This window comes from Cryptotermes secundus, unplaced genomic scaffold (genome assembly GCF_002891405.2).
Source record: "Cryptotermes secundus unplaced genomic scaffold, Csec_1.0 scaffold189, whole genome shotgun sequence".
NCBI lineage: Eukaryota > Metazoa > Arthropoda > Insecta > Blattodea > Kalotermitidae > Cryptotermes > Cryptotermes secundus.
The window spans coordinates 527,261-547,538 of record NW_019742555.1 but is presented as its reverse complement, the minus strand read 5'-3'; the positions used below and the strand labels follow the sequence as shown (position 1 = coordinate 547,538).

The 20,278-nt window shown below is 43.2% G+C and overlaps 1 long non-coding RNA gene across 1 annotated transcript in view; it reads right to left on the bottom strand.

Annotated features, from left to right (window-relative positions):
- Window positions 1–15,617, bottom strand: part of LOC111873306 — a 47,204-nt gene extending 31,587 nt beyond the window's left edge. Inside the window, exon 1 of the long non-coding RNA XR_002844372.2 lies at window positions 15,552–15,617. This is a non-coding gene — a long non-coding RNA (uncharacterized LOC111873306). The remainder of the gene's footprint in view (window positions 1–15,551) is intronic.
- Between the last annotated feature and the right edge of the window lie 4,661 nt (window positions 15,618–20,278).

The window sequence follows — 20,278 nt, the reverse complement described above, 5'->3', positions numbered from 1 at the left end:
AACCAGAAATGTTGCTTATAAATTTACCTCTAAGGCGTTTAAGACTGTCTCTACTGATTGTCCTAGACTATCCATTTTAAAAATTAATATAAATTTTGATATTCATATTTAGTATACTTCCACTTTTTTTTTTCTTTTAATTTTGATTATTTTTCGAAAATCCAGGGCGAGAAAATTCTTTGCTAAGTGCTCCAGTGGCTGAAATGGGACTACAATACAATACAGAAACAAGGAGTTCCGCTGAAAGGAAAACAAGAAAACTCTGGGGGCAGCCTATATCTACGCTGCACCATTCATCACAGCGCATGTTCAGTTTAGGTTCAACTCGATTAACTGTATGTATCAGTGAGGTCTATACTTTAACATACATGTCCGACCTTCACCATTGGATATGTACCAAAAGAAAGAAAGCAAATTGAGATCTTCTGAAGGTATTTCCCCTCCAGTCTGCTGGCACGAGGAATATTTTTACAGATTCGTTTCTCTGAGTTCGCGGTCTACCATTAAGTTATTTTGGGATGTGTTCAGTTTCTTACGTAACACCAGACAAGTCTGCCGCCTATCTCCATGTAACCTCTGCGTTCCCTAAGCGTTGTTACTGCTAGCTACAAAGTCACTGAGAAACATCCCGGGCTAATTAATTTTGTTGTTCATTTAACGACGCTGTCAGCAGCAAAGTCAATATAGCGTCGTATTGTACGTTGATTAGATAAGGTTATATTCGAAATGATGTGGAGAAAAAGAGGTCATGGATTAATTTGAAGTATTGTCCTGGAATTTGCCTGTGAGAACTTCGGGAAAACCTTGAAATATCTCAGTAAAAACAGTAGATGACGTTGACTGAAATTGGACTCTAACATCTCTGAAATACCAGTCTCGAGAATTACCGCTACATCATCATGCTCGGTGACTATGAACTGAATTAACCTTTAAGGCTCAGTTGTTGCTATATATACCAACTGCTTTATCTTTCATAAACTCTGCACTCTCTCCAAAGAGTGCATTTGTGTGTTTGGAATCATTCTACGAATACTCTGAAATTATATTTACAGTTGAATTTTGAACGCTATTCAATTCGGTTTTACGTCAAATGGGTTAAAACTGACACAGCTCAATCTGAGCTTCATGATGTGACATGTACATCCATTTCTAGGCAACGTCCGAAATACGCACACGTAACAACAGAAAGGGTATTGCAAGAAATGTTTTCTATGTGGTCCACGCCATGTTCATTGCTAGGCACCTATCGTTGAACACATTCCCGCAGAACAATAGGACTCCATTTCTAGACAACAAACCCATAAATATCCCTACGAATTGTTGGGAGAGGGTGCTTTCCGTGGGGTCCGCCCCGAGGCTATATAACGGGGAATTACAAGTGACCCTTGAGGAGGCGGGGTCGAATACTTCCACCGTGACCCTGCGAGTCGTATGAGGCGACGAAAAGGTAAGTTTCAAATTTGAGACAGTAATATATGGTCTCGAGTACCAAGGGACTCGGACCCGAGAAGGACTGCGCTGGCAAGGACCAGCAGCATATACAAAAGACAGAACCGTCCTCTCGTCAGAGAGGGCGCCCACAAAAAAAAAAAACAGGACCCTAACTTCAAACAGTAATAAAGATCTGGTCGCAAGCCCCAGATGGGTGCTGTATGCCAAGACAGACTGGCCGACTGACCGTCGGTCGTAAAATGAGACTCAGACTCAAACTCAGACTGAGCAGTCAGTGAGAAGAATGAGAACTGAAGGAAGTACTGAAGGAGTACAACGGAGTTAGCCTGCGAAAACAAGACCTGATGTGTGCTGTGGTTACAGTGAGACTGTTGTAAATCCGTTGTCAGGATACGACTAATGAAGACTGAGATGGCTTAGCGTATCCTAATGGTTTGTGAGGTTAGATTAGCGATAACACTATAATTGATTATGATTAAGAGATATTGTAACAGATGGCGTCAATGAATCCAATCAATCAATCCAAAACCCGTCATTATTAGTCACGCAAACCACTAATACTTGACAATATAAAGAGCAATTACTTTGGATTGCTGACCTTAAACATTTGCACCACGCATTCTGCGGGTCTAAGCATTATTAGTATTTAAATGAACAGTATTAAACACAAATTCCTCGTTATATAATATTCCCGGTTCTACACAAGCCAAAAATAAATTGAATTTAATTTCTAGACCAAGCAATTTTTATGAGCTGAAAGCTGGGCTTATATCTTTTAATTTTATTTAAAACTGCAAACGCTTCCCTTCATGCACGTAATGCGCCTACTTAACTGGCCGTAGTGACACACGTCACAGACATCGCAGCTGAGTCACGCTTTATATTAGTATTCAGTGACTTATACTGTTATGTAAAGAAGATTAAAAGCTTTGATAATTGGCCAGACAGAAAATAAAGACACAGTTTCAAAATACAGAATTATATCAGTTAGGTAAAAAATGTAAAGCTATCCCTGTAACAGGTCGTAGAGGCCAATAGGTTTGTGAGACGTCGAGGCTCCCACATTTTCTAGACAATCGGCTCCACCGTAACCCTGTGGGTCGTAGGAGGCGGCAAAAATAATATCCAATTACTGGGGTTATAACTGGGCCACCCTGTTCCTGGGGTATATAAATAAGGGAACCTGGCCCTCCAGTTTAGGGTAGTCTCGAATCTGAGAGTGTAAAATGTGATCATGTGTCCCGCGGGTCTCGGGCCCGAAAATGACTACATTGGCGAGGACCAGCAGCAATTGTAAACAATAGACCTACCCTCTCGCCAGAGAGGATGTTACATAAGGTCTATAAAGTGTTCAGATGGAAAATAAAATTACTTTTCGTGGGTCTCAAGGCTTTGTCGCCAAGAAGAACTGATTGGCGGTAAATCGCCAGTCGTAAAGTGACTCTGACACTCACTGACATTCGCAAGATAGCCACATTCGAGAATTCGGTTCAGTTCAGTTCAGGAGAGTTCAGGAGAGTTCAATTATCTCGTCGTAATTCATTCGTGGGAAGGTGACGGTTCAGCTGTGGAGTGTTAACCAGCTAAGATTCGTTACCCAGCAACGACTAGCGTAAATAGACATGGTTTTGTATGTTGTAGTTACAGTAATCTTTAGAGTGTGTAAACCAGTGAAATTGTTATAATTATCTGTAATTACGACCTTGAGACTTCAATAAATCTATTCACCAAACTTTGTTCTTCGTACTTCTCATTGATCTGCCCATCGCAGATAGCTCAGTCAGTATAGGGACGGGCTACGAGGCTCTTCTCTGGCAAGAACAAGAGAAGTTTTCTCCTGAACCGCGTTCAGACCAGCTCTGGAGCCCACCCAGTCTCCTATCAAATGGGTACCGGGTTTTTCCCCTACAGATGAAGTGGAAGGAGCGTGAAACTGACTGCTCGGCTCCATCTAGTGCCGACGTCAAGAAAGTTTAAGCTATACATCCATATACCTGACCACCGCCAGTTCTGCAATATGGCATAGCAGCGCAATCTGCTCCCACATCCCTTTTCTTGTACAGGTGTTTATTCGGGTGTGACATAAAGTGAAGATGAATAAGTGTGTACATGGCCGCTTCCTTGGGAACGCGATGGCTTCGATGTTTTGTACAGAGAACGTGCTGGCTGCAAGTGAACTGCGGGCGCCGGACCGCATCATGGGGCCCGGTTACATGTTACTTTGCAGAGGTTCTCTGTATCGTTAGGCGTTCAATTTCAAACCAGAAGCTTACTTATCTCTCTGCTGGAGGCTGGATACCAGTATTAGTTATTTGTTTGTAAGATTTGAGGTTTTCACGGCGATGACTATGAAGAAAGCAGTTTTCTGGGATGTGGCACCGTGTAAATATTGTGTTAACCTACGTTTTGGAGGAACGTATCGCCTGCATCTTCAGGGTAGAAGACAAGAAGAAATCCGCGAGTGAACCAGCGTGAGCAGGTGCAACAGACTGTTTATCGAGCCGTTGCCTAGCCATACTTTGAACAAATTCGTTATAATATATATATATTTATTTACTCGATTAATTATTCGGTTAGATGTTTATTTAAGTGTTTAATTATTTATTTGGTTACTCATTTGTTTCTTTAGTTAAATCATTTTATTTTAGTGTTTATATATTAATGTAGTAAGCTATTTACTTTTTTATTGATTCTCTTAGTTATTTGGGTAGCCATTAATTTAGTTCAGTCGTTAATTAATTACTTTGTCCCTTGTTATTTACATATTTTATAAGTTAACTAAATGTTTATCTAGTTAAGAATGTATTTATTTACTTAGCTACTTTTCCATTCATTAATTTAATCTGTTATTTATTTAGCTAATTATTTGGTTAGCCGGTCACGGTAGCCCAGCGGTCTAAGGCATGTACTGTCTTCGCTCGCTTGGAAACCGGGATCGTGGGTTCGAATCCCACTCAGGGCATGGATGTTTAGTTTGTGTGTGTGCTTTTTCTGTGTTTGTGTACAGGTAGAGGCCTTGCGACGAGCTGATCACCGGCCCAAGGAGTCCTACCGAATGTGTAAGTTCTAGAAAAACCGAAGTGAACGGAGAAGTTCATGGAGGTAGGCCTGGGCCCACTGGGGCTGTAGTGCCAAGGAAAAAAATATTATTTGAAGAAAGCAGTCTTCTGGGATTTGGCACCGTGTATATGTGGTGTTAACCGACGTTTCGGAGGAACGTATCGCCCCCATCTTCAGGGTAGAAGAAAAAGTATAAGAAATCTGCAAGCGACAACACCGTGAGAAACGGCACCACATATACACGGTGCCAAATCCCAGAAGACTGCTTTCTTCATAGTCACCGCCGTGAAAGCCTCAAATCTTAAATATTATTTGGTTAGCTAGCTAAATATATATTCAATTAGTTAGTTATCTATTTACTTGAATACTTATGCATTTTGTTGGTTAATGACTTATTTAGTTAGCAGTTTTTACATTTACTTAGTAACTCATTTATTTAGGAGCCATGTTAGCTCAGTCAGTATAAAACACAAACTACATATAAAACGAAAGAGAGGTGGGAGTCCATGGGCAACATTACGCACTTAGAAGGCTGACACAGACGGCCTAACATGCAGAATACAAGAAATTATGTAGACGTGTCGATAGTTACTGTAATTTGCTGGGATCCCAAGTGTGGGCAGAATAATGTCTGCGACGGGCCATGAAAAGTTAAACGTCCGTGTAACCAAACACCTATAAGACTACCATTTTGTCGTGCAGAGGAGTTTTACTTACCCCAGTGACCCCGAGAGCTATGCTGGTGGGTGTGTAAGCTCATGACAGGGTCACCTATGCCAGACAGGTCAAGAGGTAGAAGCCAGGCAGAGTTTAGTCCGTGGTCCTCCAGACTAGGGTTTGGGCGTGGGGCTAACAACCCCATCCCGGAAAAATCTACTGTTACTCCACACATAGGACTGTAGCGCCAGTGAAGAAGGAAAACCGTAAAACCACAATTAGAAATAATGACAGAGGACCGAGAGAGGGAGGCTGTTGCTGTTGGATGTATTGCGTCGATATACCGGTTTCTGGATGTACAGAATCCCGTGTTTCATGCAGCACAGGGCCTTGACCTGACTGTGAGTCACAAAGCGAGAACACGGTCCAGGCTAGGCCTTCCTCATAGTCGTGAGTCCTACCAGGTAAAAGGGCAGAAACAAAATAATAAGATGTTATGTATAGCACAATGTTCTGTGGACCTGTTACAAGTTGCGGGGAAGCCAGCGCCTAGGTAATGACAATCTTAGTTGTCAAAACGCTATACCAGACCTTTCTGTAGAAGTGTTACGCGTTACAAGGAAACCAAAGCACCAGAATGGACGCTGCTGGGTTTACAAACACTGTTCCAGACCTTACTGTACAAGTGTTACATATTACAGATAAACCAGACTTCCGGGAAGGACGATCTTAGGTTTCAAAAAAATGTACCAGACCCCTCTGTGGACGTGTTACACTTTACAAGGAAACCGACGCACGAGAATGGAAGGTACTGGATTAAAAAAAAAAAACATTCTGCGGAAGTGTTTCTTATTACAGAGTAAGCAAAGCGGCAGAATGGAAGCTGTTGGGTTTCCAAACACTGTACCAGAGCTTACTATACAAGTGTTGCATATTACAGAGAAATCATAGCCCCGGGAAAGACGATCTTAGGTTTCATAAATCCATCTCCGACCTCTCTGTGGACATGTTATACGTTACAGAGTGACCAAGGCACAAGAATGGAAGCTGTTACGTTTGCAAATACTTCACCAGAGCTTACTGTGAACGTGTTAAGACGGGTCCACATTAGTCGTGCTCGTGCTCGCCAGGCTTGTGCTCGTCGGGAGACTCGTCTGGCTTTTACTTGTGTTCGTAAATCTTCGTCTACACTACTTCAGTTGCTCGCCAGGCTTCGGCGCGTGAGGATCCGTATATTTACTCGTAGTGCGTATTAGGCTGTAGTCGTATTTTAATTTATTGGCTATAGTTTTTAAATTTAAAATTTAAAATTTGCTCGTCTCGTGACTTGTCATATCGTCACATTACTCGCGAGCATAGCGAGTCAAACGAGCACGAGCACGAGTAATGTGGACGCGCCTTTAATGAGTAACCAAAGCACCTGAAAGAAGCAGATACGTTTCAAAATACTATAACACACATTTATGAAGCAGCGTTACATGTTACGAAGAAACAAGCTGGGCGCAAGGCAGGGGTTCAGTTTCCAAACACTGTACCAATCGATCATGTTCTGACGACAAATCGCCCAGATGAGAAACAATGTTGAGACAATATGGAACATGGGAAAGACGTCACATCCTCTTCTTGAGAGGTCAGGTCATCCGCGGGCAACGCCCCAAACTCTCAACAGATCGTAATTTCTATTGTAGACGGGGGAATGGGGGAATTTCAACAAGCCTATACACAATAATGGTGTTTCATAGTGTAAAATGAGTACTTGTTAATGTTGTTTCAGCAGTGGATAATTTTGTGTTACGTGATAACTAGCAATAAAAAGTTCTAACAGGACTGGAAGCTTATGGGCAAATCCTTCACACCTGACTGCTCAGTTGTGGGGTCGGGGAATTGAATAACAAGAAGAAGAAGATGTCGACTGCAGGAACAAAGAGGAAAACAAAGAATAATCAGCAAGGCAAGAATAGGGGAAAGAAGAGGAAGATAATGGGGAGTTGAAGAACAGGCACATTAGTAAAAGGAGAAAATATGAGGACAAGGAAAATGAGAAAACGAAGAAGGTGCAGAAGGAGAATAGTAACGAGAGGAGGAGGAAATAAAATACAAAAATGGAGGAGAGAAAGCAGAAAATGGGGGCGATTGAAATGACGGAAGAAGAATTAAGAGGAACATGAGAAGAATGAAACAAATAGTAACACGAAGAAGACGAAAGAACAGATGTACAGGAAAGAAGAGAATAAGACATTGAACAAACTTCCTCTGACACAACTGACCTTGACTACGTTACCTTGGATGCAAAATCGATTATTGTTTGGCAGACCATTGTTGATTGCTCAATACCGAACAAAAATGAAATCCGTCTAACCGGTTGGGCCGATGCCGAGAAAAGTGACAAGTCCCTTTCCTCCTGGTGACAATGCCGTTATTTTCCTGAACATACCGCACACGCAGTTCTGTTCAATGAAAACTACTGGAGCCCTTTTCGAGAAAATCGCTATTTTGTATTTTGGTGTCCGTTTGAAGGGTCCCATATTCTTGGAGCTAGAATGTCCATGTTCACCACACACCGCCTTACACCGAATATGAATCAAATCCTTCCAGCCAGCGAAAGGTGCATGCATACATAGAAATGAAATGAGTCCCAAAATATGAGTGTGGCCAAAAATGCATAAATCCATCAAAATCATGAGACCGATGTGCTCAGGATCATAATAATTTGTCTCTCCTTCCTACATACATATTGTCACAATTTAGGGGTGTGACTAGACGGGGTATGGATTGGTTAATGGACTTATTGACCACTTTTACACACAACTCGGAACTACAAGCAATTAGAGCGCTATCGCTAAACTCTATACTTTCCAAATCATCACAGCACCCACTAAGCCTTTTCCAGCCTGCTGTGTCTTCATGAGTCGTTCCCTGGCAATGGCTTCTAACAGTGGAGATTCTTCAGCTTCACGAGCTCAGGTCTATCCTCACAGCCTCCAGTACACAACTCATGTCTCACCTCGCTACTCTCGACTTATTCTCTGTCAACTGACAACCGTGTCAAAGTCAAGTCACATTGCGACTGACGGTCAGTCATTCAGTAAGTCTTGGTGTCGAGTCCCATCTGGGGCCCATGACCAGATATACGTTACTTTTTGACAGTTACGGTCTTGTTTTTGTGGGGCGCCCTCTCTGACGAGAGGACGGGTCTGCCTTTTGTATACGCTGCTGGACCTTTGCCAGTGCAGTCTTTCTCGGGTCTGAGTCCCTTGGGACTCGAGGCCATATTTTACTGTCTCAGATTTTAGATTTCCCTTTTCGTCGCCCCTTACGACTCGCAGGGTCACGGTGGAGGTATTCGACCCCGCCTCCACACGGGCTACTCACAACTGTGTCGCCCCAGATTATCTTCAAGATAACTCCTCAGCACGGACCACATAGAAAACACCGTTTCCAGCAGTCTCGCTATTGTTGTAGAGTCTTATTTGCCGCGCCGTTGCATAACAACGGCTACTCTCTTGTTGTTTGTTTCGAGGTTTTTGCCTAGCGACGGTGTCTACAAGCCGCAGTATCATAACACCAGGAAAACAAATTTCTTCTGTAATATTAGAATCCCAACGGAATGTAACGACATCCTTTCAGCTGCATAGATTATACAAGTAAGTATGTGAGAACTGGAAGCAACTGATCCTGGTCTATTTGAAGACACTGTACGGAAGTTGGCATGGATTCATTGATTCATCTGTGATTCGTTTGAGAACTCTCTCAGTGATTCAGGACATACAGAATCGAATGATGAGGTGACCTGTGTGTAAAGATTGAAAAGGATGTGGAAGGAAACGGCCATGGGTCAATTTGAGGAACTATTATAGAATTTACATTAAAGTATCGAAGAAAACCATGAAAAAAATTGGTATAATTAATATGTGTCTTAGCCGAGAATAGAACACATCATCTCCCGAGTACGTCTCACAAGAATTACAAAAATTGTCCGGGATAGACTAAAATAAACATGAAAAACCTCATTCATGGTGGTCGATAACTCAGCCTTAAGAAGACAACCCGCTGAGCGCGATGGAACGGGCAGCAGCCAAGAGTGGGTGATGTAGCTAGGGGCCATCAGTTTTCCCAGTCCACCCAGAACGGCGTTCACGAAATAGTTTCAGAGCGAGAAGTCAGAACAGTTTAAACAATGACACTGATTGCTCTCCCCGTGCTACCGGACAAATGACTGTCTGTTTCAAGCCTGTACTATGTGTCGTCACGCACGCGTCACTAACAAATTACCTTTGTTGTGTGGGTAAACCGAACTACCAGCCAGCACTGTCCATTTCCGAGAACGTGTGAAGAAATTAATCGGAGCTGTGGGCTGGACCACCAATGAAGATGTAAACAGACGCGCACTCACCGTAAAAATGGATATACTTAAATTACATTAAGTGGGTAGAGAAGGAAAGCTGAAATTTCTTCTGGTTAATTCACATATGCTAAACTATGATTACGGTAAGGGATATACTCGTAGATGTGATTATGGATGGAAAATAAAGGATTCGACGCAAAACACAATAATCTTTTTTTCGACTGTTACAGGTAAGTCTTTTGCCTGTGGTTCTGTATGGGTGTGAAACTTGGTCTTTGACATTAAGGGGTGTTTGAGAACAGGGTGCTGAGGAGAATATTTGGACCGAAGAGAGATGAAGTGACAGGAGGTTGGAGAAAACTGCATAATGAGGAGCTTCATAACTTGTACTCTTCTCCAAGTATAATTAGAATGATCAAGTCCAGGAGGATGAGGTGGGCAGGACATGTAGCACGAATATGGGAGAAGAGGAATGCGTATAGTATTTTGGTGGGAAAGCCAGAAGGAAAGAGACCACTGAGAAGACCAAGGCGTAGGTGGGTGAACAATATTAAATTGGATCTTAGAGAGATAGGATTGGATGCTATGGGTTGGATTGATCTGGCTCAGGATAGGGACCAGTGGAGGGTGAAAACGTGAACACGGTAATGAACCTTCGGATACCATAAAATGCTGGGACATTCTTGAGTAGCTGCAGATTTGGCGGCTCCTCATGAAGGGCTCAGCTCCATAAGTAAGTAAGTAAGTAAGTAAGTAAGTAAGTAAGTAAGTTGCTGGTAAGTCGGTATACCGACGGGCTACTGGCTGGGTGACCGAGGAATCGGGGATCACTTCTTGGCAACAACAAGACTGGAGCTAAATTCGTCCCTCTGCCTAATTAATTAAGCACCACGTCATGAAGACGTATTGGAGAATGGAGGTACAATCCCACCATTCATAACCTCGGCATTGTTAGAGGTGAGTGTCAACTTCATGCCTCTGCTTCTTTAACTTCGGGGAAAGAGCCACCGGTATCGATTTGATAGGACGTTGAGTAGGCCTCAGAGCGGATCTGGACGCTGTAAAGAGAAAAATCTTAACACTGCCAGGAACTGAACTCCGGTCATCCAGCCCGTCGCTCTACCGACTCAGTTATTCCGACTCCTGCGTCCAGGCCGATTCTGGGACCAACCCNGGGGGGGGGGGGGTTCTGCTTCCGGGGACGAAGCAGTCGGGACGTGGTGACCAACCCAGCCTCGTATCCTGTGGGCACCGGAGGGTTCTGTTTCCGGGGACGAAGCAGTCGGGACGTGAAGGTGACGAACCCAGCCTCGTATCCTATGGGCACCGGGGGGTTCCGTCTCCGGGGACGAAGCAGTCGGGACGTGGTGGCCAACCCAGCCTCGTATCCTCTGGGCACCGAGGTGTTCTGTCTCCATGGACGAAGCAATCGGGACGTGAAGGTGACTAACGACCACCTAGTGCCGAGGATGTTAATGTGTGGAGCTACACCTCCACTCCCTCATACTCTTCATGTGTTGGTGCAGAGACAATTTGACCTCTTCTATTAGCCAGGCCGGGTCCCAGTCATGTAATGGGTTTACATTGATTTTCGTGTTACAGATAAGAAGAAGAAGACGAGGAGAGGAGGAGGAGGAAGACAAGAAATCGGAGACATCGAAGAATGGGGAGCAGAAAGGAAGTGTATTTAAGGACAGTTTCAATATCGGGAGTATATAGCACCGTATGATAGAATTGCTGATGGGTTTGTAAGGATTTTGACGTAAGTGGTGGTGGCCTGATGGATACATCCTCCAGGGATTTATATTAAGGGACTAAGGGAAACTCTGGGAACTGTCAGTTAGGACAGGAAGGTTCCGCGACAGAGCTTCCCGAATACAAGACCAGAACGATATTACTACAACGCGCTCGGTACCTTCAGCAGTTGGCCACACCGTTTCTATAGCTGAAAGAGGAAAGGTAACAAAGTGTGGTGAGTGCCCAGGAATCTTCCTGGAGGAAAATGGTGGCCGGCGCGTAAGGCTGACAACCTCACCACCATATGTGAACCGACTGTCTAGAAAATGTGGCAGCCTCCACGTCTTCCAACCCTATGGGCCTCCACAGCCTGTTACAGTGGTAGCTTTACCTTTCTACCTTTTCTTTAAATGTGACACAGGAGAGGCCCGACACCAAGACTGACTGACCGACTTGGAGTCGGTCCTAACGTGTCTTCGAATTTGAAGCCAGAGCAGTGTTACAGCCTGCATATGTCTGTGTGGTCATTCCCAGTAGAGCGGGAGTGACCAGTAGTACCTAGACCCGTCTTCTCGTTGAAGAGGGGGACGTATTTCAACACACGTAAAATTCTTGAATATAAAAATAAATGGTCACTGTTTTCAATGGGACTCGAAATCAGGAATTACTGTTCTGGGGAAGGCCGACCGATCAGTCTTTAAAGGGTTAAAGTTGAACTTTCTACATCACCACTCTCACACGTGAGTAGTGAAATTATAACGTCCACCATGACGCAGTTCAGTTCAGACTTGGTCCGGTGACAGAACGAACCGCTACGCCATCATTCATCTGCCCTCTACGCGGGAATACAGTCTCCACGGCTTGATATGTTCCTTAAATATATTTCTGTGTCACTGGGATGAGCCATGCCCGTGTGATGAACTCAGTTTTGCAAGACCAGGTCTAGAAGTCCTTGGAATCTTCATGTTTGAAGCTTGTTCTCTAGACTGCATCTAACGACTGTTCAGTATTTTAAACACGCGTCATTTAGACAGTGAATCAGCTCAGATGCGGTTCTTAACCCATTGCTGTAGAATGTGATCCACTAATTAACTTTCTCCCGCCAAAAGAAATAAATTAAAATTATCACAAATGGTGAGTCCGGATTGTAATTCGTGTCGATCCAGAGAGACAATTGTTTTAAATTTCTTTCGGCAAACTTCTAAAGCCATGAAAAGAAGATAAGGCTATCCTTGTGACAGGCCATGGAGGTCCATAGGGTTGTGAGACGTCGAGGCTCCCACATCTTCTAGACACTCGGCCGATCATCCTTTACCCCCAGGAAGATTCGTGGTAGTCGCTTATGTTAGAGGCTGAGTCGACCTCAGGGCTTGAAAGATTAGGTAAACTGAAAAATCAAATGACCTACATAGGCAATCGAACCCGCGACCTTCCTCCTTGTAGCACTGTGCCTCAACCAAATATGCTATCGTGCCCCTCATGAAAAAGACAAATCCAAACTGACGTATGTTCCGCAGCTGTCAATATATTCTGGCGTTTTCATTTCCTGCATCCTGTTGTGTTACAATATACAACTTCTTTATTAACCGTCACAACACAACAAATATCAAGGTAGCTGGGCACTGACCTTGATATTTGTTGTGTTGTGACGGTTAATAAAGAAGTTGTATATTCCGGTGTGTTGGGCCTCTGCTAGAATGTCTAAGGTTACCTCGTAAATAAACAAAAGGTGAGAAGGAAGCAGGTCAATGCAGCGGCAATATTGCATTTAGAAGACACTCATTTTGAATGCACAACCGACATTTCTACATATTCACCAATTTCCCTACTTCAATTCTTCAAATATTCTACAACTTCCCTTATTGAATCTTTATCTATTCAGAATTCATTATAAATTTCTTACTTAAATCTGTCATTCAGCAAGCTAGCTCAAGAAATAACATTTTTTAACTTATATTCTAAAGATTCACGGTTCGAATTTAGGTCGGAACACCGATTATCCTGAGGTTCTTCATGGTTTTCTTCAGTACCTCTAGATAAATTCCGAAATAATAACATATCTTTTCATGATTCACAGTTAAAGATCATCTAATAATTCGACGCTATTCACAGAGTCCTTAAATTAACTGTAGACTGTACTACGTACAAATTTGACATTATAAACCTATGTCACATCTAAATCCCTAAAACTGAGCTTCAGCATTTNTATTATCTCGCAGAATATCTGGTCTCGGTTTCGAGACCAGCCAAATACCACGAAGGTATAGCAAGTGTCACGTAACTTCGAACAAGGCCAAGAGTAACCTCGAATGCACCGGAGAAAAATTTCAGACAATGGGGTGGGTTCGAGAGTGTGAGAAGTGATAGGCCGCCTATCACTTCTCACACTCTCGAACCCACCCCCTTGTCTGAAATTTTTCTCCGGTGCATTCGAGGTTACTCTTGGCCTTGTTCGAAGTTACGTGACACTTGCTATACCTTCGTGGTATTTGGCTGGTCTCGAAACCGAGACCAGATATTCTGCGAGATAATATTTCTTCTCACAGTTCCTTCTGATAACGTCGCGTTAGTACTGTAAACTGTTCTCCCTCCCGACGCTATATATACCGTGTCTCTCCACTTTTAAAGTTGTACCTGTGCCTAACTAATTAAGCACTACGCCATGAAGGTGTATGTGGGAGTGGACGTATAGATCCATATTTTCTTGACCTCGGCACTAGCTGGAGGTGAGTGGTCAGCTTCACGCCCTGACCGCTTTACCCCCGAGGAAAGAGCCCCCGGTACCCATTGGATAAGAGGTTGGGTGGACCCCAAAGCCGGTCTGGACCGTCTGGACGACTCTCTTTAGTCCAGCCCGTAGCTAGTCGCTGTACCGACTACGCTGTCACGAACTTTTCCACGTGATAGCACATCAAAATATAATCCATCATACCACGACACACCGAACTACTATCAGGCTGAGCATATTGTCCTTAATCAAATGTCATTAGCCCCTTCGTTATGGGTCTCCTACCGTGAACATGTCCGTGTATCCGTGTGTCCGCATGTAATGATTCGAGAGATGCTTAACAGGTTTTTATTAAATGTGACTTTGAGAAATTTCAATAAATTTTGCTGACATATTCCAATTTTCGTTATGAAGGGAAGAAAGTAAAGGACGCTTTGCACGAAGACGTACGAAAGTTCCTGCTTACATCTCGAGCATGACTCACCAATTATTTAAGAAAAAATAATCTTCATAAAGCTGAGCCCTTCTTGAAAAACCGCCATTTGTAGAGTTACTCAAGAAATTCCCAGCATTCCATGGAACCAGAAGGTTCGTTACCGTGTTCACAAGAGCCCTCCACTGGTGTCTATCCTGAGCCAGATCGAGACAGTCCATTCCACCCCATTCTATCTTAAAATCCATTTTAATATTGTCCACTCACCTACTTCTTGGTCTTCCTAGTGGTCTCTTTCGTTCTGACTTTCCCACCAATATCCTATATACATTCCTCTTCTCCCCCATTCGTACTACATTCCCTGCCCATCAATCCTGCTCGACTTGATCATATAATTATACTTGGAGAAGAGTACAATTTATGAAGCTCCTCATTATGCAGTTTTCTCCAACCTCCTGTCACTTCATCTCTCTTCGGTCCAGATAATTTCCTCAACACCCTGTTCTCAGACACCCCCAGTCTATGTTCCTCTCTTAATGCCAGAGAGCAAGTTTCACACCCATACAAAACTAAAGGCAAAACTATAGTTTTGTACATTTTATTTTTGTGTTTTTAGACAGCAGACGAGAAGGCAAAAGTTTCTGAACTGAATGGCAGCAAGCATTACCCGAATTCAGTCTCCTCTTATTTCCTCCCGAATCAAGTTTTCATTCAGCAAATATTTACTGAAGAGAAAAATGTTTCGGGCAATTGTTGCAGAGAGAACTGAAACACAAGTTACATGCTCAGTATACTTTTCCTCGAGTCTGACGGTTTTCGAGAAATTTAAAAGTGAGTGACCGCTATCCGTTAATTTCATACATTGTTTCGAATAAGCTTATGCATTACAATATAAATACATACAACGTTTTAAGAGATTAAGAATATTTATATATGAAAAATAAATATCAAGAGTGGCATTAAATATATAAGCATGAAAAATAGCTGTCCTGAAAATGACCGATATGTACTATGACTGGCAAAAACAAATATAATAAATATATCAAGACACAGCAAGTAAACAAAAACAGTTACAAAATTCGATTGAATCTATCGCGACACGTATGTTGCAAAAACTTAGAAATAACTAGCCTACGAACCGTTAGGAGGGTCAGTCTCTCTCTTCCAGCAAGCAATTAACCTCATCTACAACTCCCCGATGACTGAGTACACAGCCAACAAGTGCGCTACTCAGCAAGCAGTTGTTTATACAAATTTCTATGCGCACGCATTTCGTGCCAACATACCGGCCCTAATTGTCCCTGCTATGCCTCGGAGACTATATCTCAGCATTATTTGTCACGTTGGCGACAGGAGAATCTCACAGCGGTCACTATGAAGAGTAGTATGATGTGTGTAGTGCGGTAGAGTTTACCGGCGTTTCGGAGGAACACACTGCCTCCGTCTTCAGGAGTAGTAGCAGTAGTGGTAGACTGTTTGCTTGGCTTACTCTTCGAGCTTGAAAATGGAGGCACTATACTCCACCGTAACGCCGGTAGACTTTCGCCAGACTATGTGATGTCACAAGTCCAGGGTACAGCTCTGTTTAAGCTATACTTGACTTCCTGAAACCTGCACAAAGAGGACTGATTGAGAGTGGTTATGTAACGACGCTGTCTCAGCTCCACAAGTTGTGGAGCGACAGTAGAATACGAATAATGAATGAGAAACTATGTAGCTAAGATACCACTTCGAAGACCTCGATGTAGATGGAACAATCACAAGGCTGGAAACAGTATGCATAATTCCTAAAGTTGTTCTTTGCAGTGTAGGTTCAATTTATGGCATTATGTGAGCTTGTCTCTTCGCCAAGTATGACTGAATGTATGACTGAGCCAAGCTGGATGAGGCTGTCAGGACATGCAGCACAAAGAAGCGAAGGAGAATGCATATAGGATATTGGTGGGAAAGCCAGAAGAAAAGGGACCAGTAGGAAGACCAAAACGTATGTGGGTGGATAATATTAAAATGGTTCTTAGAGAAACAATGGGGTGGTATAGACTGGACTGATCTGGCTTCGGATAGGGACCAGTGAAGGGCTCTTGCGAACACGATAATGAATATTCGGGTGCCATAAGACACTGGTAAGTTCTTTAATAGCTGCGCAACTGGCGGTTTCTCAAGAAGGGCTCAATTTCATGAAGTTAATTATTTAGTTGCGTGACCTTTGTAGCATCGGTATGTCTATATATAGCTAAATAACAAAACGATTTACTAAAACTATACTAAGTTGTAATGTTGAATTTCACAAAAATTTGGTTTGCCTTTATGATGCACGGTTACTACATAAAGAAGTCTATTTATAGCGTCAAGTAAAGTGAACTTAGACCGTGCCATAGCTCAAGTGGTTAGTCGCTGGCTTTCCACCGCGGCGGCTTGGGTTCGATCCCGGATCTGGTCAAGTGGGATTTGTGGTGGACAAAGTGAAGCTGGGGAAGGTTTTCTCCGAGTACTTCGTTTCCCCTGCCAATCTTCATTCAACCAATTGCTCCACAATCATCCTCACCTTTCATCTGGGGCTGGTACAATAGGCCAGAAGTGGCCGCAGTACAAGGGACTTAGTCCCAACCCACTAGCTATAAAAAAAGTGAACTTAATTCTGAGTCGGAATTGCCAGACGACTTTTAGTGAAAGTCTACCATATCGAATTAAAAATTAATTCTATCCATCAGTTCAGGCGCTAATATCTGATCACAGGCAGATGAAAACGTTACATAAGACTTTATTGTTTTACTGTGCAAACAACATCTTATATTAAAACAGATCTCAAATATGAAGGTGTGTAATGGATTCGTCTAGCTCAGGGCAGGGAGCAGTGAAGGACTGTTGTGAAAACGGTGATGAACATCTCGGTCCCATAGAAGACAGATAACATCTTGGCCTGCTGAGCGGGTGCTAATTTCTCAAGTACGATTGGTAATCCTTCGACTTATTTCAAATATGAGTTTCACTTATGTAACATACGGTAGCATAAGGTTCGTACTAAGTTTCGTGAAAATCCATCACTCTGTTCAAAAGTTATTAACGTGGACGAAAACACAGATACAAGGTACTCTCAGTCATGCAACATGGTGCCTTAAACTAATCATTTCTTATGAATAAGAAGGATCTGTCTTAACTTTTCAAAGCGAAGTTCTTAGTATATGTATCACCTGCTTTTAACATTAAGAACATCATTTTACCCAAGGGATGTAGTGTTAATGCGTTTCGTACGATTCTCGAAAAAGAAACGATTATATCCCTAAACTGCGTAACAAATTTCTCTTTATATTGGAGACGCAGCGTGTTTCCTGTGAGGTACGAACTGAATTTATAAATATTATATAGAAGAAATTCGAGAGGTTAGAAGTCTTTTGAAAAAGAAAGCAGTGAGACAGTCATCGGATGCCTTGCTATCAGAGATTTCACCATATGGGCGGCTGCGGTAGGAGAAGTACATCTGTTTATACCCCGATGCATGACGTGGAGGCTTGTCAACATGAGAGTGTCCCCGTGGACTCTCTTGGGTGGGAGGGGGAAGAGGACTCAGTGCTCTAACACGACCCTGCATACTTCAAGGCAACAGTGGCGTAACTCGATATCTAAAGTGAAAGCTCATACTTTTCACTAAGGAAAACTTTCCGTCGGTCTGCTAAAATTATTCTTCATATTCAGTTCTCTTTCGTAAAAACGGATTTCTTTTTTAGCCGTAGTTTTTAAAGTTCTTTGGCTTAATATTCTGTCTGTCTTACCATCTTTATGATTGCAAACTCGTATAAGGGATAATATCAAAATCTATCTGCGAGAACAAGGTATGAAAGAATCTGGCTGCATTCAGCTGGCTTGCAATAGGAACCAGTGGTATGCTCTTATGAATATGGTAATATGTCTACAGGGTTCCCCAAAAGGCTAGGAATTCCTTTGGTACCTGAGCAAAATCGGTTCCAATCTAACTTAATGGAACTAGGCCTAATTATATTCATAAAGTTTGTGCCTGTGCTTTCCTAATTAAGCACAATGTCATGAAGTCGAATGGGGGAGTGGATGTATAGCTCCATTAATTTTTGGAAGCGAGTGGTCAGATTCACTCTTCGACCCATACCCATTCGATACGAGGGTGGGTGGGCCCCAGAACAGGTCTGCACGACGTGGAGAGGAGAAGAAACTAGCCCTTACAGGGACTCGAACTCGAGCCCCTCGGACGAGCAGCCCGTAGCCAGTCGCTATACCATCTTTATAAAATGGTGAAAGCCTCTTATTTCCTCACTCTAACTAGGCGACAGCGGAGTCAGACATGAAGGGCCCACTTCGTCCAGCACATGAAGCGAGCCTGTATGGAACCCAAGGCTCCAAGAAGAGAAGTCAAGGTCTACCCGCCTGTCATATGTATAGTTTAAAAATAATTACATTATTGAAGAAGGTAACTAAATATGTAACATTATATGAACATAGATCGTACATACATTCAGTACAGGCACATAGCTTTATTTTTGCGATAGCGTAGTTGGCTTCGGCACTATGCTACAATCCGAAAGGTCGCGGGTTCAATCCCCGATGAAGTCATTGGATATTTTAAATTCATCTAATCCTTCCAGCCGTACAATGGCCTTGGGGTCGACTCAGACTGAATTTCTTAACAGAAATGAGTACCAGGAATCATCCTGGGGGTAAAGGGCGGCCGGCGCGTAAGGCTGACCTCACCGCCATCTGTGAACCGACTGTGTAGCCTCGATGTCTCAGGAACGGATGGGCCTCCACGGCCCGTTACAAAGATGACTTACTTTTCTTTTTTGCATAATTTGGTGTGCGGGACATTGCAAACACGGCAATGATCCTTCAGGATAAATAAGGGGCGAAGAGACTCCTGGCTATGTGAAGGACTACTGACTTCTCAAGAAAGACACTGCTCCATGCTGTTAATGGGTTCTATGATCTGGTGTACCGTGAGATGAAAGCATGTAAATTTATCCTTCCGCTTAATTAATTAGACACCACGCCACTAAGACTTGCGGGGGAGTGGAGGTATAACTCCACCATTGTTAACCTCAGCACTAGATGGAGGTGAGTGGTCAGCTTCAGGCTCAGGCCGAAGAGCCCCCCTGGGTTGGGTACTAGCGCCAGTCTGGACGCTGTGTTGCAAACACTACGTTCTCTGCTGGCACTTCATTTTTCGTGCCGCGATCACATAGCCCGCTTTTCCTGCGAGACCTATATTACAGTTTGGCCACCACATGTCACTTCGCATCCTCCCAGTTGTTATATATGCTAAGAGAATAGCTGCACACATAACACACGAGCGACTCCCTTGCGGCCACTTCCACCAGAGGACGCAGAAGAGGCGAACTCCTGCAACATTAGGCCTCATGACTCAGTTTCTTTAATGTGAATTCAACTAGACTGTCCAGAAATGTTCTTTGTGACCTCCGACTGCGTTGTCTACATTTTTTGGATATTGTCCCACTGTCTGATAAATATATACTTTCATTTGGCAAGCAATATCCAGTCATTCCAAGCCATTAACCGGCTAGAGTCTACCACTGTGTTCTGTAAGAAACAGGCCATAATTCACATATTGCCATTGCCATTAGAGCCCTTTTTTGAGCTACAGCCTTCCTCAGGGGATTGTACCAGAATGCATCCGGTTTTCACTTTTGGATTTCGCAGCAATTATTATTTCAGACCAAGTTATTCAGCCTTGCGCCCAACCCCCAACCTGGAAGACCAAGTACCTATATTTATATCCCCTAGCGACAGGGTGGTTCAGTTATAACCCCCCCCCCTTTTCATCGCCTTCTACGACTCGCAGAGCTGTGGTGGAGTATTTCACCGCCTCCACACAACTCATAGT